Source organism: Bombyx mori, chromosome 2 (genome assembly GCF_030269925.1).
Source record: "Bombyx mori chromosome 2, ASM3026992v2".
Taxonomy (NCBI): domain Eukaryota; kingdom Metazoa; phylum Arthropoda; class Insecta; order Lepidoptera; family Bombycidae; genus Bombyx; species Bombyx mori.
The window spans coordinates 6,200,704-6,219,269 of NC_085108.1; the positions used below are offsets into that span (position 1 = coordinate 6,200,704).

Consider the following 18,566-nt stretch of genomic DNA (forward strand, 5'->3'; position numbering starts at 1 on the left):
CGGTGCTTGAAGTACCTAAAATCACCGTTAGTGGATCGGGAGGATTCGAAATGACGTGTTTGGGCGACGTCGACTGCTTTCCATTCTGTCCGCAGGATCGGGAATGTAGTTACCGGCGGCCACGATGAGAGAGTTCTCGTTTCGTGCCGCTTTATCGAAGTGAGTAAATGTCTTGTCCATGGTAACTACAGACTGTTCTAGAGATTACCTGCCAAAGATCTTTATTAGAGAAATCAAGTACCACACTCGACCGCATTATCAGTATTCACAATGTTAATCTAGCTGCGATGAATTAATGTAAATTATTAAATCCAATGATAAGCCTTTGATAAGAACGCGGTCGCTATGTCAATGTTATTGAAGACAAACTAATCGGTTTAGTTAAAGGGAATTTAATTTTGAGATTACTCGTCGCGTTTTGAAATCAATACGATGTTATTTATTTTGCGTAATATATAGCGGCAGAATGTGGCCTCGATGGGGTTGCCCAATGCGTTAGTCCGACCAGGTCCATACCGCCCTTGACTCCATGTTTTACAATGCCCTCTACATCGCCGGAGACAGAAGCAGTAGGAGAAAAATCGTGCGAGAGAAAATGATGCAGAAGAGTGGTCACTATCATTGAGGCATTGAGGAATACGAAGCAAGTAGGAGTAAAGACAGAGCGAGGATTGTTTGTATCATTATCATCATTATCATGACCACTATGCCAAGAGCGTTCGATTTGCCGAATGAAGATACTCCGTCTGGTAGGTTCATACCGTCACACACATTGAGACGTAAATTTGAATCTATCGTTTTGAAAGCTTGTCAAATAAGTCGCGCTTTGCTGGCCGATCTTTGATTTAACTTTGATCCGATCGCGTTAACATATTCAGGATCGCCCGTTAGCCCAATCAGAAGATTACCTGAAGTTTATAGGGTACATACAGACACACGCTACCTTTTATAATCCATAGATAAAACCTGCTGAGTTTCTCGTCGGATCTTCGTAGTGGGTCGCGTTTCCGATCCGGCAGTAGATTCTGCGAAACACGGCTCCTGCTAGGGCTAGTGTTAGCAAATTCTCTTAGGTTGAGCCCGTGAGCATACCCACTTGTCTATTATTACCTTTTTTATACATATATGAAACAACCTCTGTACGTAATCGGATGGATATAGAGATGAGATCAATAAACTCTACTTTCTGTTTTTAGTCCTGGGTTTGTATGCCCTACGTACTTAGGAGGAAAACGATGTCAGGTCTCGCAATCGAAGTATCTGCTCTATTAGTCCCATATTTCAAACTGAATACAAATCAAACCATAAGGCATATTATTAATCAAACCATAAGGCATTAAAGCATATTTCGCAGGAGTTTGCTTGACTGTTGAAAATGCCCCCGGGAATTTTATCCGTGAATGATGGTAAAAAAAGGTTCATTTAAGCCTTGGATTCCACAGACAGCGCAACCTGTATTGCCGACATTAACTAGTAATTACTTCAAAAGTTTTTTATGGATTTTTTGTCCGGAACGCGAGGAGCGAAGTCGTGTGAATGGTTAACTACTGTTTCTTCGGGTTTAAGCGTATAGGAGCGTTGACTTATGAACTGTCCAGCGTCTGCGAAAGCTGCACAAGTCTTTAGCCGTGAATATAGGAATTGGGTCGCTTTTTTTTAATCCGCGAATATTGAAAACGCGAATGAAGGAAGCGCTTACTTACTTTACTGGTGGTAGGACCTCTTGAGAATCCGCGCGGGTAGGTACCACCACCCCGCCTATTTCTGCCGTGAAGTAGTAATGCGTTTCAGTTTGAAGGGCGGGGCAGCCGTTGTAACTATACCTGAGACCTCAGAATTTATATCTCAAGATGGTTGGCGCATTTACGTTGTAGATGTCTATGGGCTCCAGTTTTAAAATAGTGAAACAAAAACCGCGTCTTAATTAACAAAACGGGATTAACAATACTTTTTTAATGCTGTCAATTCCGGTCAGGATATTAGAGCGAATTTATAAAAAAACGTATCACTATTCAATCATAGATGTGTACACGCGAAAAAAAAAATCAAGTTGATCCGTCGCCTTGAAGTCAGCGAAAATTACGTTTAAAGTTTTTGTTACAACATCACCAGGCTATACTGGCTGAGCCTTTGCTCGCCCACACGTGCTGTTCAAACTAGAAAGGCCTCCGGGCCACCAGTAATCTTTCAAACCCAAAAAAAAAACAAGCTATAGAAAGCTAATTTTTTTTCCCTACCTATGCTGATAGCCTTGAGAGGCTATTTAAGCTTCACCCTAACGTGTGTAGGTGAGCTCACGGGGTTCAAACCGGAGAGTTGCTAACACTGACCCTAGCAAGAGCCGTGCTTCGCAGGATCTACCACCGGATCGGAAACGCGACCCACTGAGAAGATCCGGCGAGAAACTCATTGGGCTGTGTCTATTGGTTAATTCGCTCGTCGAGACCTTCGTCGCAAGCGACGATATAAAAAGCGTGTTAATAGAATAATACTTCGAGAAACAAAAAAGCGAATGTAAATCGACCAAGTTCATGTGCAATTTTCCACGCACTAAACCATATACATTTTTGTGAGAAACAGCATTACGAATTTCGATAAATACAAACGTCATAAGTATTGTTCGAGGTAAACAAAAACGAGCCTTATTTATTAGATTCAAGAACGTGTTTTATTTAATGTTTAAAAATATCTGTGACGTATTCTTATCACACAGCTGTTTATTCAATAAACGTGTTATACGGACTCGATGCGAGTCTTTTTAACTCGATTTGATTAGCTCGATCTGTATCTATATATTTATTTATTTATTACACTTCATGTAAAATTTACATTGGCGGACTTAATGCCTAAGGCATTCTCTACCAGTCCACCAAAGGTAGTGCAGAGTAAATAGTGGTAGGTGCAATGAGATTTATATTAAATTACATACATATTTATTTATTTAAAAAAGTACTGCCACATTACGAACTTTGAACATTGAAAATAACTTAAACTATTTAATTTATGGCCTAATGCATGTGACAATAATGGCGTACATAACATTGACAATTCATTTTTCTTTTTTTTTTATGATTGAAGGATTACTGGTGGCCCGGAGGCCTTTCCAGTTTCACCAGGACAGGTGGGCGAGCAAAGGCTCAGCCAGGAGGGGTGGGATTTGCTAACAGTTACCCGAGCGCCTCCCAAGGAGACCTAACAGCTCAAGAGCAGCTGCTTCGCGAATGAATCTACTACCGGATCGGAATCGCGACCCGCTGAGAAGATCCGGCGAGAAACTCAGCGAGCTGATTCATGGATTAGGTTGCACGGCGAACTCTTTGTCGAGTTCGACGAGTACGGTTACCGGGGTCCCTAAGCCTCCGTCCGCGCAATCTTCGTAAAAAGGGATACAAAGTTTTTGCTTCACGTATTAATATATAGATAAATATCATGTCTAATAAATGACATGTCATATCAAAAAAAAAAAAAAGAAATGTCAATATAATATCAAGTAACAACAAGTCGATAATTAAATAATTAAACAATGATTAAAATTATAATAGGTTATACAATATTATTTGTAATATTATATATCTGTGTAACGGTATCATTTTATCGCGATTATCAGCAATATCAAGACGTCAGATTAACTTAAAAGTTCGCACACACGTGAAGGATCAATTATAATAAAATTTACCACTTCGACCTGATATCCTGATTGATATATCACCACTAACTTGGTTATCCAAGATGAATCACAATGAACAGAAAAGAAAAGCTTTTTGTTGTATTTTTTTGCTATTGTAACTTATTTTCTTGCTTTTAAACCACAGTCATCTATACAAATAAATAAAATTGGAGTGTCTGTTTGTAATAATAAAATAGCCACTTTTACTAAATGCATAACTATGTATACACAGTACGTATACCAAAACAACATTTTTTTTTAAATTTTGTCTGTCTGTCTGTCTGTTTGTTCCGGCTAATCTCTGGAACGGCTGGCCCGATTTTGACGGGACTTTCACTGATAGGTAGCTGATGATATAAGGAGTAGCTTGGCTACTTTTTTTAGACTAGCTTCGCCCCGCGGTGTCACCCGCGATACGAAAATAACCGCGAGTAACATCGCGGGACTCAGCTAGTATACCATATTATTTTATACAAAAGTAAACTGGGATATCAATTAATTTAAATATAAACAGAACTATACAAATTAAGATGAGCGACGGTAACCACTCACCATCAGGTGGGCCGTACGATCGTCTGCCAATACGGCAAAAAAAAAAAAAACTAAACACTATGACAGTTAAGAACCGCTAGATTTAAACCGTAAAATTAGTTTTGATTGTCCTTAGGTGCACTGGGGTCCTTATTACAATAAGGTCGGTACGTGACCGTGCCGCGTTCATACTAGGAGGACACGTCTATCTGATGATTTGCAAGCGAAGTAAATTGTCCCTTGGAAATAAGTTCTACAAACTACAAAACTTTAATACGCCCCGTCATGACCTATGCAAGTCGCTCGCGTGAATGTTGCCTGCACTAACTTGAAACCCCTTCAAATCATTCAATCCCGTTTTTGCAGGATAGCCCTCGGAGAAACCGTGGTTCGTCAGAAGCCTCGACCTCCACGACGACCTGGACCTAGAGTCCATCAGTAAATATATGCAGTCGACATCAGTGCTGCGCCATTTCGCGAAAGCGGCACGACACGAGAACCCTCTCATCGTGGCCGCCGGTAACTACATTCCCGATCCTGCGGACAAAACGGTAAGCAGTCGACGTCACCCAAAACACGTCATTTCGGATCCTCCCGATCCACTAACGGAGCTTTTAGGTACTCAAGCACCGGTCATCGTTCTCGTCGAACCCGTCGCTTGCGACGAAGGGCTCGACGAGTAAATTAACCCTCAGACACAGCCCACTGAGTTTCTCGCCGGATCTTCTCAGTGGTTTCCGATCTGCTGGTAAATTCAGTGATGCACGGCTCTTGTTAGGGCTAGTGTTATCAACGTCACCAGGTTAGAGCCCCGTGAGCTCACCTAATCGATCGGCGAATGTTTTTTTTTTTGCCCATGTAGACAGACGAACGATCACACGGCCCACCTGATGGTGAGTGGTTACCGTCGCCCATGGACTCCAGCAATGCCAGGGGCAGAGCCAAGCCGCTGCCTACCGCTTAATACTCTCCACGAGCCTCGTTAGAAGAAGGACATGTGAAACACCGTGGAGGGGAGCTCATTCCATAGCCGGATGGTAGGCGGTTTTTTTTCTTTTCTTTTTTTTTCTTTTTTTTTTATTGCCTAGATGTGTGGACGAACTCATAGCCCACCTCTTGTTAAGTGGTTACTGAAACCCATAGACATCTACAACGTAAATGCGCCACACACCTTGAGATATAAGTTCTAAGGTCTCAGTATAGTTACAACGGCTGCCCCACCCTTCAAACCGAAACGCATTACTGCTTCACGGCAGAAATAGGCAGGGTGGTGGTACCTACCCGTGCGGACTCACAAGAGGTCCTACCACCAGTAAAAACGCATGACAACTCGATGTCACTATAATAGGTAGAAAAAAAATGCGAGTCCTTTAAATTTTATTACGGACTCATGTGTGTTAGAGCACAACCTCGGTCGTAATCAGTCGGAACGCGCGACAACCTTAGTCGCTTGGAAGCCTTGACGAGCGCGAGTCGCCGCCGAAGCAAGACTCCGGTTTTATCGAAACGCTCCAAAAAAACAAACGCGTTAATAAAATATTCAGTTCACAAATTATTTGAAGCGTCGCTTTGAGTGAGTATTGTTTTAATATTAAATTCGTATTTTCTGTATTTGGACTAACCGTCATCTTAATTTTGCGGCAAACTGGTGTTCCAGTTTGAATTGTGAGGTTTTTTTAGTGCTTCTGTCTATCTATGATCCATCCGACGGTCTCATTAATATAGTTAATCTCTATATATAAAAATGAATTGCTGTTCGTTAGTCTCGCTAAAACTCGAGAGCGGCTAGACCGATTTAGCTAATTTTGGTCTTGAATTATTCGTGGAAGTCCAGAGAAGGTTTAAAAGGTAGATAAATATGAAAATGCTCGGAATGAAATAAAAATAACAATTTTGTTTTTCCTTTGATGTGTCCCCCGTCGGACGGATTCCTCCAGCTAGTTAAATTAATATTTTCTGTATATGGGCTAACCGTCATCCTCCTAATTTTGCAGCCAACTGGTGTTCCAGTTTGAATTGTGAGGTTTTTCTAGTGTTGAAATATATCTATATCTATGTTCCATTCAGTTCCATCCCACGGTCTCATTGATATACAGGGTGTCCCTGAAATAATGGATAATCCTGAAACACCTCATAGTAGAGCTATTGGGGAGTCAAAATAAAAAAAAATAAAAAATTCTTATGTAGTACCCAAATTAAAAATAAAGAAGAAATAGCAAATTTTGAATGTGTCCTTGATTAAGTGTTGTGAATAGGTAAAACACTTCTTAAGATAACCACTTCAATATACATTCCGAATAGGTATACATTCTATAATAAAAATACGTATAGTAAATTTATTTAATCAACGGTAAATATTTTTATTGGCATTCTTTGAGCACTTTTACATCGACCGACACGATATCAAAATCGTTACCGATTATCGTGTGCATATCGTGTATGTATTGTGTGTTTGAAATGTTTTTTTACGTTTGATGTTAGCTTGTATCAATACGTATTCACTATTATTCAGAAACCCGCTAAGCTATCAAAACGCAATAATAAATGAACCCACATAAATATAGATATAGACAGAAGGCAAACGCTTTAGCTCGACTAATGCCAAATTGATACTTTCTCTTACGATTTACGCATACAAATACATTACTGTTTTTATTGTATTATGAAACTTTGAAAACAGCAATTTGGAGATCAGCTTTCGCTCGAAGACCTCTTTGGTGGTAGTGGTACATATGATAAGTATGTGATGGTCAGGGACGTCTTAAACTAAGACGAGGCCCTTGGGCACACAAGAATTTGAGGCCCTTTTGAAAAGTAAAAAAAGCGAATTATAATAACATTTTTTTACTGAGTATGACCATTTATTATAGGTAATCAAATACAGTATGATTTATTATGTCATTAATGATATTAGAATGCTGCTGGTTTTTTGGTTACGATTTCGATAACGGTTTCTTTCGGGACTTCTGTTGAGCAAAATCTTCTGTTATAGACATAGTATATGCCTTGTAAATACCTTCTGATTACTGATTTGTGAAAAAAGTGTAATGTGCCCGACAAAAATGTTTTGAGAATAAACGTGTGAGAGAAATTGTGTGTCTTTCGGAGCCCCCTGAGAATGGGGGCCCCATCAAATTGATATCTTTTTAGTGCAGGAGACCCTACTTAAGCCCGCGCGCCGTGACCCTAAAATCGCGAACTATAACATGGTCAGGAACGACAGGCTCTCTGCTCGTGGTGGTGGTACCGTCATTTACTATAGAAGAGCCCTGCATTGCGTCCCGCTCGATCCTCCCGCGCTCGCTAATATCGAAGCATCAGTGTGCCGAATCTCACTGACGGGACACGCGCCGATCGTTATCGCGTCCGTTTATCTTCCACCGGATAAGATCGTTCTAAGCAGTGATATCGAGGCGTTGCTCGGCATGGAGAGCTCTGTCATTCTGGCGGGCGACCTAAATTGTAAACACATCAGGTGGAACTCACACACTACAACTCCGAATGGCAGGCGGCTTGACGCGTTAGTCGATGATCTCGCCTTCGATATCGTCGCTCCGCTAACCCCGACTCACTACCCGCTAAATATCGCGCATCGCCCGGATATACTCGACATAGCATTATTAAAAAACGTAACTCTGCGCTTACACTCGATCGAAGTAGTTTCAGAGTTAGATTCAGACCACCGTCCCGTCGTTATGAAGCTCGGTCGCGCTCCCGATTCCGTTCCCGTCACGAGGACTGTGGTGGATTGGCACACGCTGGGCATCAGCCTGGCTGAATCTGATCCACCATCGCTCCCGTTTAGCCCGGACTCTACCCCGTCTCTTCAGGATACCGCTGAAGCCATAGACATCTTAACGTCACACATCACCTCGACATTAGATAGGTCATCGAAACAAGTTGTAGCGGAGGACTTCCTTCACCGCTTCAAATTGTCCGACGATATTAGGGAACTCCTTAGAGCTAAGAACGCCTCGATACGCGCCTACGACAGGTATCCTACCACGGAAAATCGTATTCGAATGCGTGCCCTACAACGCGACGTAAAGTCTCGCATCGCCGAAGTCCCAGATGCCAGATGGTCTGATTTCTTAGAAGGACTCGCGCCCTCTCAAAGGTCTTACTACCGCTTAGCTCGTACTCTCAAATCGGATACGGTAGTAAGTATGCCCCCCCTCGTAGGCCCCTCAGGCCGACTCGCGGCGTTCGATGATGACGAAAAAGCAGAGCTGCTGGCCGATACATTGCAAACCCAGTGCACGCCCAGCACTCAATCCGTGGACCCTGTTCATGTAGAATTCGTAGACAGTGAGGTAGAACGCAGAGCCTCCTTGACACCCTCGGATGCGCTACCACCCGTCACCCCGATGGAAGTTAAAGACTTGATCAAAGACCTACGTCCCCGCAAGACTCCCGGTTCCGACGGTATATCCAACCGCGTTATTAAACTTCTACCCGTCCAACTCATCGTAATGTTGGCATCTATTTTCAATGCCGCTATGGCGAACTGTATCTTTCCCGCGGTGTGGAAAGAAGCGGACGTTATCGGCTTACATAAACCCGGTAAACCAAAAAATCATCCGACGAGCTACCGCCCGATTAGCCTCCTCATGTCTCTAGGCAAACTGTATGAGCGTCTGCTCTACAAACGCCTCAGAGGCTTCGTCTCATCCAAGGGCATTCTCATCGATGAACAATTCGGATTCCGTACAAATCACTCATGCGTTCAACAGGTGCACCGCCTCACGGAGCACATTCTTGTGGGGCTTAATCGACCAAAACCGTTATACACGGGAGCTCTCTTCTTCGACGTCGCAAAAGCGTTCGACAAAGTCTGGCACAACGGTTTGATTTTCAAACTATTCAACATGGGCGTGCCGGATAGTCTCGTGCTCATCATACGGGACTTCTTGTCGAACCGCTCTTTTCGATATCGAGTCGAGGGAACCCGCTCCTCCCCACGACCTCTCACAGCTGGAGTCCCGCAAGGCTCTGTCCTCTCACCCCTCCTATTTAGCTTATTCGTTAACGATATTCCCCGGTCGCCGCCGACCCATTTAGCTTTATTCGCCGACGACACGACTGTTTACTATTCCAGTAGAAACAAGTCCCTAATCGCGAAGAAGCTTCAGAGCGCAGCCCTAGCCCTAGGACAGTGGTTCCGAAAATGGCGCATAGACATCAACCCAGCGAAAAGTACTGCGGTGCTATTTCAGAGGGGAAGCTCCACACGGATTTCCTCCCGTATTAGGAGGAGGAATCTCACACCACCAATTACTCTCTTTAGACAACCCATACCCTGGGCCAGGAAGGTCAAGTACCTGGGCGTTACCCTGGATGCATCGATGACATTCCGCCCGCATATAAAATCAGTCCGTGACCGTGCCGCGTTTATCCTCGGTAGACTCTACCCCATGATCTGTAAGCGGAGTAAAATGTCCCTTCGGAACAAGGTGACACTTTACAAAACTTGCATAAGGCCCGTCATGACTTACGCGAGTGTGGTGTTCGCTCACGCGGCCCGCACACACATAGACACCCTCCAATCTCTACAATCCCGCTTTTGCAGGTTAGCCGTCGGAGCTCCGTGGTTCGTGAGGAACGTTGACCTACACGACGACCTGGGCCTCGAATCTATCCAGAAATACATGAAGTCAGCGTCGGAACGGTACTTCGATAAGGCTATGCGTCATGATAATCGCCTTATCGTTGCCACCGCTGACTACTCCCCGAATCCTGATCACGCAGGAGCCAGTCACCGTCGACGCCCTAGACACGTCCTTACGGATCCATCAGATCCAATAACCTTTGCATTAGACGCCTTCAGCTCTAACACTAAGAGCAGGCTTAGGGACATCGGTAACCGTACTCGTCGAACTCGACAAAGAGTTCGCCGTGCAACCTAACCCATGAATCAGCTCGCTGAGTTTCTCGCCGGATCTTCTCAGCGAGTCGCGATTCCGATCCGGTAGTAGATTAATTCGCGAAGCAGCTACTCTTGAGCTGTTAGGTCTCCTTTGGAGGCGCTCGGGTAGCTGTTAGCAAATCCCACCCCTCCTGGCTGAGCCTTTGCTCGCCCACCTGTCCTGGTGAAACTGGAAAGGCCTCCGGGCCACCAGTAATCCTTCAATCATAAAAAAAAAAAAAAGAATGGGGTCCCTGGGCACGGGCCCCGTGTGCCCTTATGGTAAAGACGGTATTGGTGATGGTATCACGTAGTACGTATTGTACGGCACGCAATGTATTCAAAGGCACGCAATGCATTAAAAAATGTGACAAGCGACGGGGTTAATGCACTAAGGTGTGTTGTGAAGCGGGAATTTTTCGATGATTCTAATTTGGAGTTTTTTTTAAAGGGATTTTATGACCCGGTAACTAAGACCTTTAAGTCATGTCTTATTTTAAATTTTATTCTTATTTTTATCAAAAATGATAATATGGAGTGAAATGAAATGAAGATGATTAATTTGAGACATTAATCAACAGGGATGAAATTAAATGAAATGAGATGATATGGGATGGAATATAATCTCAGTAAAATGGTGGTCATTTACTGAGTTTTCAGTGGACTTTTTGGAGGATCCCGAGAAGTTACGTCCAGCGGCTTTGTTTCTTTTTCCCACATTTATGCACTTTCACAGGATATTAAACAGTTAATAAACCACCGTTATAACACTTTTAAACCTGAAGAAACACTAAATAGACAAAATAAAACAAATCACACAACTTCACTCCTCGCGTTCCCGTCAAAAAGTCTCCTAATTTGGAGTTGCAAAATTGTGAACATAGAATAATACATAGAACAGCAATAAAAATAAAATAAAAATCTTTTATTTCTAGATATCATCATACTCTCATAGTGTGTTAATATTACAAATAACTTATAAACTATGTTAGATTTTTTTGTTTTTTTTTTTTAATTAAAGTAATTCTAGTAAGTTATTGTTTTTGTTTAAAACAAACGCGGTGCTTAATATATTGATTTACGCTTATTCAAATATGATTTCTTTTATTGCATAGACGGTTGACCGACGGTACATCTCGTGTTAAGCGGTCACCGGAGATCGAAGACGAAGTTGTCTTGTAAAACGGCTATCGCAATTTTTAAACCGGAACGCATTACTGCTTAGTAGCAGAAACACGCAGTGCGGTGGTCCCTCCCCAGGCGGACATGTGTAATATTTACGTAAGCTTATACTCGATGTGTGAAAATTGATAATCCTTCTAATATTATAAAGGCGAAAGTTTGTAACAATTTATGAATGTATGTTTGCTACGTAACCTTTTTTTTTCTTACCTATGCTGATAGCCTTGAGAGGCTATTTCAGCTATTCGTGGCATTCGTGTCAGACAGTGATTCCGTCCGTCTCAGCAGTGAGTCTCTGACAGTCAGTCAGTCAGTCAGTCAGTCGGTCTGTCGGTATGTGCAACGAAACTGTCGGTTTATCCTGTCATTGTGAAATTTGTGTGTGTTGAGTTTCAATAATTATTATTGAAAAGTTTTATTGACTAAACTGAGTTCAATCGAATACGAGTGATGACGAAACTACCGCTCAGCCATCCCTGACGTGTGCCGACATATCTATTTTTTATGTCTAAGCCATTATTGCCATCGTTTTATCCGTAAATAGTTTTTGCCCGCGACTTCGTCCGCGTGGAATAGTTCACAAATAATGCTTTATTTTAAAACAATTTTGGTTAGCGTAAAAAACGTTATAGTGAGCCAACATTAACATATAGACATATGCTGTCGCGAACTTTTTTTTAGATCTTTTAAAGGGGAACAATTCTGTCATACATTATTTTAGCGAAACTTTAACTGTTTTTGCAGCGCACGCAGCGGAAGCTCTCAAAAGGAAAAAATACTCCGATTTTGAAACATTCTTTATTGGTGCTCCGCTTGTATTAGTCTTAACGTGGTGTTATGTAGCCTATATATAGCCTTCCTCGATAAACGGCTATCTAACACTGAAAGAATTTTTCAAATCGGACCAGTAGTTCCTGAGATTAGCGCGTTCAAACAAACAAACTCTTCAGCTTTATAATATTAGTATAGATACGAATTTTTAAGACACTAGCTCGGTTTCAGATTTGTATGAAAAGAAAATTCAATAAAATGAATAATAAATTATAGTCGAGTATAAGCGAAGCGAGGGCTGGGGCTTGTCTATCATAATTACCACGTATCTCGATGTACAAGGAAAAATAATAAGCAAATAAATAAACATATCGTCATGTTTTTCTCTTGCCGTTTTTCCCTTTAAGATTCAGAGTCGGTGACGCTTTCAATTGAGCGAACTGGTTTCGCGACTTGACTTTTGGAGTTGGCGTGGTCGCTTCGAAACGGGCCGCGTGGCTATACAAGCGAAATGAAAACTAATTTTTAACACGTTGACTGCGTTATGCTGCTTAAAAAGCCCCATGCGCGATTATTTATTTATTTATTTATTTATTATACTTCATGTAAAATTTACCTTGGCGGACTTAATGCCTAAGGCATTCTCTACCAGTCAACCAAAGGTAGTGCAGAGTAAATAGTGGTAGGGGCAATGAAATTTATATTAGGCTACGAATACATACAAAAAAAAGTATATCTACATATATACAAAATCACATATACATATACATTTACATACATACATATATACATACATACATACATATAATAGTTTATACAGTATTAAAAGGAATATGTTAATAAATTTCCTTAACAAACAACTTCATCTTAATAAGTTCATGACGATTCCGCTAACTTTTCCAACAGCATTCGCCGAACCCTTAACTTGAACGTGCAGCGGTTAGTAATAGTCTTGATCTCGAGAGGAAGCGCATTCCATAGCAGAACAGATTGCACGACGAAAGAGTTACGAACATAACTAGAACTATGTGTATTATCTACTAGTGGTAGGACCTCTTGGGAGTCCGCACGGGTAGGTACCACCGCCCCGCCTATTTCCGCCGTGAAGCAGTAATGCGTTTCGGTTCGAAGGGTGGGGTAGCCGTCGTAACTATACTGAGACCTTAGAACTTATATCTCGAGGTGGGTGGCGCATTTACGTTGTAGATGTCTATGGGCTCCAGTAACCACTTAACATCAGGTGGGCTGTGAGCTCGTCCATCCATCTAAGCAATAAAAAAAAAATAAAAAAAAATAGTACTGCAGTTAAAATCGCGACCTTTCACTCGGTGCGAGAGGCGACTATATCCACATTTCTATCAGTATGTGCATATTCAATAACGATCCTTTGTGAGGCCTATCAGCTCTCATACGCACTGTGAAGAAATCCAATCTTGCCTCGAAAAGACCTCATACGCACTGGCTGAAAGTTCCTCAAAAATAATTCTGCAGTCAACGTGTTAACCGAGGTTCTCAATTCGACTGTATGTTTTTTTTAATATTTGTTACTTCATAACTTTTGACTGGGTGAATCGATTTTGATTATTCTTTTTTTTATCAGAAAGCAAAAGCAGTTTAGTCCAGTTCTGATAATGGTATCCATGAGAAGACCCATATAAGTCTTAAATTTGCATTAAGTACGTGCGCGACAAATAGATGAATAACTCAATAACTCAATGTCACGCCAACCGATTTCGATGATTATTGTTTTTAGTGTATATTAATTTGTTTTGGAATATCTTTTTTTTCTATTTGTAGTCGGTTTTTGTTAAAGTATGTCTATTTACAATTACTAGAGGTCCCGCAGTAGTCGAAATTCGACTATAATTAATTGGAATTGTAAGTTTGTACACTATTATGATTGTATTTTATGCTTCTATAGTCACAAATTTCGCCAAGACTACACTATAAAAAATATTAATAAAGACAAACAATATTTAATCTATTCTCAATTTGACCACGACGTCAAGAACAAAAGTTTGACAATAAATAGTATGCATGCGTGTGTGCGTCAAATACATGGTATGTAGTGTGTGTAATGTTTACTTTATTGATGTAATGTATCTTTTACGCATTATTTAAAAAAAATATTAGCATTGTGCACTTCTTCTCTATATTCTCTATAAGTGTAGAAAATTTCATACTCCTCCGTCCGCGCAATTTTCGTAAAAAGGTATACAAAGTTTTTGCTTCACGTATTATTATATAGATAAAGTTTAAATATCGCTTTTCATATTTACGTTTTATCACCTCTGATATTACTGACTTTTTTTTATCCTACCTATTTTCTAGTAACCTCAAGGGGTTATGTTAAATTCGCAGAACGCGTAGGTGAGCTCACGGGGCTCAGACCTGATGACGTTACTAACACGAATCCTAGCAAGAGCAGTGCTTCGCAGAATCTACCACCGGGTCGGAAACGCGACCCACTGTGAAGATCCGGCGTGAAACTCAGTAGGCTGCGTCTGTGGGTTAATTTACTCGTCGAGCCCTTTGCCGCAAGCGACGGGTTTGACGAGAACGATGACCGGTTTTACTGACGAAGAACGTCCGTGATCACATTAACTGTGCGAATATTCGAGATGTCGCAAATAACAATGCCAACAGGAAGATTAAACCGTAAAAGTATTATATAATAGTTTCTAATTAAGTCTGCGTATTAGCGTTATTTTGATAATATCCTGAAAAGCACCCCGCTTTTTTTTACAATAAAATCATTTTTTCTTACACTAGTTTTAATTCAAATTTATTAAAATTTAATTTCTATTTTTTTTGTTGGATTTTCTATAAAAGCGTATTTTGTTACTTTTTTTTTAACCTATTATTTATTTTAGTTGTCATTTTCTCTCGCTGCACGGTTCGGGGAGTGGGAAATAAAACTCCTACACACGTTATTGTCTTCAGATTAACTCCACATACTGTATCAACAGAACAATACTATTTATATACGGAACAGGTGTCTTATTTACGCATCTGATGATTGTTCTAACACAAAATTATCACGTACACAATTGTTTTATATCAATCTAAATAAACTAGAGATCCCGCAGTAGTTGAAATTCGACTATAATTAATTGGAATTGTAAGTTTGTATACTATTACGATTGTATTTTATACTTCTATAATCACAAATTTCGCCAAGACTACATTATAAAAAATATCAACAAAGACAAACAATATTTAATCTCAATTTGACAACAGACGTCAAGAACAAAAGTTTGACAATAAATAGTATGCATGCGTGTGTGCGTCAAATACATGGTATGTAGTGTGTGTAATGTTTTCTTTGTTGATTTAATGTATCTTTTTTGCATTATTTAAAAAAAATATTAGCATTGTGCACTTCTTCTCTATATTCTCTATAAGTGTGGGAAATTTCATATTCCTCCGTCCGCGCAATTTTCGTAAAAAGGGATACAAAGTTTTTGCTTCACGTATTAATATATAGATATAATGTAACTTTTTCTTTCTTTTGTTTTGATATGAAAACATTTCGATCGTTTTGTTCTCGACACGTGTCTAACTTACAAATATAGAGATATTCCGTGGATCGTGTGACGTTAAGAGATAGCCGAAGCACAAAGACAGCGTTCGCTCAATATTATTTATTGCTTAGATGGGTGGACGAGCTCACAACCCACCTGGTGTTAAGTGGTTACTGGAGCCCTTAGACATCTACATCATAAATGCGCCACCCACCTTGAGATATAAGTTCTAAGGTCTCAAGTATAGTTACAACGGCTGCCCCGCCCTTCAAACCGAAACGCATTACTGCTTCACGGCACAAATAGGCAGGGTGGTGGTACCTGACCGCGCGGACTCACAAGAGGTCGTACCACCAGACAGCTATGCTTCTTCAATTCAATTAAATTCAAAATGATTTATTTTCCGGAGACATGGTACATAAATATAGGTATTATAAAATTTTAATATTCCAGCATGTTCTTACTTGAATAAAAATTGTGCAAATCTCTATATATAAAAATGAATTGCTGTTCGTTAGTCTCGCTAAAACTCGAGAACGGCTGGACCGATTTGGCTAATTTTGTCCTTGAATTATTCGTGGAAGTCCAGGGAAGGCTTAAAAGAAAATATAAAAAAAGCTCGGAATTATATAAAAACAAACAATTTTGTTTTTCCTTTGATGTGTCTTTTATTTGTCGATTGAGGCACTACGAAGTCTGCCGGGTCAGCTAGTATAAAATAAATATAGAATTAATTTTATGATGACTAACATGTCAATTTATAATATAACATTCATAAATTATCAGTCATATCGGCATCATCGGCAGAGGAAAAAGATGATATCTGGGAATTATCCTCTGGGTCAAAGTTACAGATCGATTGGTAGCTTGTGGACCAGAGAGTATATTAAGCAACCCTTTATCCCGAAAGGACTTATAGTGTTGTCAAATTTTTCCTAAATCACTAATTTTAGCAGGTGGAAGCCACATTGCCTATCTTAGTTGAAACATATATGCCGTCAGAATAGTCGTTATGAAATAACATACGACTTGGATCTAATGTTTCATTATTTATGGCGGCGGGAATCTTGTAAGAGCAACAAAATGTCATTTTAAGTTCTCCTCACTGTGGTATCTATATATTAATACGTGAAGCAAAAACTTTGTATCCCTTTTTACGAAAATTGCGCGGACGGAGGAGTATGAAATTTTCCACACTTATAGAGAATATAGAGAAGAAGTGCACAATGCTAATATTTTTTTAAAAGAATGCTTAAAAGATTCATTAAATCAATAAAGAAAACATTACACACCCTACATGCCATGTATTTGACGCACACACGCATGCATACTATTTATTGTCATACTTTTGTTTTTGACGTCTGTTGTCAAATTGAGTATAGATTATATATTGTTGTTCTTTATTAATATTTTTTTATAGTGTAGCCTTGGCGAAATTTGTGATAATAGAAGTATAAAATACAATCATAATAGTGTACAAAGTTACAATTCCAATTAATTATAGTCGAATTTCGACTATTGCGGGACCTATAGTACATAAAAATAGATATAGATTTATGAAGAATTGTATATGGCATTTTTTTTATTTCCTTTTTCGTTGGACGAGCTCACAGCCCACCTGGTGTTAAGTGGTTACTGGAGCACATAAACATCTACAACGTAAAAATGCGCCACCCACCTTGAGATATAAGTTCTAAGGTCTCAGGTAAAGTTACAACGGCTGCCCCACCCTTCAAACCGAAACGCATTACTGCTTCACGGCAGAAATAGGCAGGGTGGTGGTACCTACTGCGCGGACTCACAAAAGGTCCTACCACCAATACCATCTTGAGATAGTGGCGGTACATATGTGGTTTTGCATTTCATGCGAGCTCACAGCTTCATAATTGGGAATCGGAAATCAGTTTATTTAATAACCATATTTGAACCTTACAAAATGCTGATACAAAAGATAAGAAGCGAATACAATAGACAAAAAAAAAAAAAGTTGATAGATGATCTCAGATACGGTGTAACACAAAAGTGGCGTTGGGCAGGATATCTTGCGAGATATACGGACAAAAGATGGACATTATAAATTAAAACATGGGAAGCACCAATGGACAAAAGAAGAAGAGGTCGACCAAGGATCAGATGGATCGACAAAATAATAGCAGCAACTTGAAAATAATGGAGAAACAAAGCCAAGAATAGGGAAGAGTGTTGTAAACTGGAGAAGGCCTATACCCGAAATGGGGTCCAATAATATAAGCTTACAAGCCATACTCACCTGCTTCGGTGGGCATTTAAAATTAACATTATTCTTTATTGTCAATACTATTAGGGAGTCCAAGTCATATAAATATTAGCCTACCCATTAGATTCATGTATTTTCTACATGGATACCAAGTTTCAAGTCAATCGGATGCATGGTTTAGTAGTTATAACGGAACATCCGTCGATTTCGACTGTAGATTTATAATATATTAGTATAGATTATTTATGTACCATGTCTCTGGCAAATAAATCATTTTGAATTGAATTAAAGCAGCATAGCTTACTTGTGAGTCCGCGCGGGTGCCTAACCACCACCCCCATCGATATATGACCACCCCGCATATTTCTGCCGTGAAGCAGTAATGCGTTTCGGTTTGAAGGGTGGGGCCAGCCGTTGTAACTATACTTGAGACCTTAGAACTTATATCTCAAGGTGCTTTATTTAAAATAAAATATTTTTTTCTTACACTATTTTTAATTCAAATTTATTAAAATTGATTTTCTATTTTTTAGTTGGATTTCAATTATTTTTCAATATTATTTTTTAAATTTTTTTTTAAATATTGAATTGTTATTGTTCCGTCATTATTATTATTATTTGAGCCTTGGGATCACACGCCAGAGCAATATAATATATAACCTTTAAAAAAATACTTGATGAAGAAATGAAAAAAAAAACACTAGTATCTTTTTGCATATTCAAATTACTCAGATAGCAGATAAAACTTTA

At 39.9% G+C, this 18,566-nt stretch overlaps 2 protein-coding genes across 2 annotated transcripts in view; one reads left to right on the forward strand and one right to left on the reverse strand.

Moving 5' to 3' along the window:
- LOC101735982 (transcription factor CP2-like protein 1) overlaps positions 1-18,566 on the reverse strand; it is a 204,404-nt gene that overhangs the window by 167,046 nt on the left and 18,792 nt on the right. The gene's annotated exons all lie outside the window — the stretch shown is intronic.
- LOC101738281 (solute carrier family 28 member 3) overlaps positions 5,593-18,566 on the forward strand; it is a 40,572-nt gene continuing 27,598 nt past the window's right edge. The window contains exon 1 of the mRNA XM_004933250.5: positions 5,593-5,771. The gene's annotated coding sequence lies outside the window, so the exon portion shown is untranslated. The remainder of the gene's footprint in view (positions 5,772-18,566) is intronic.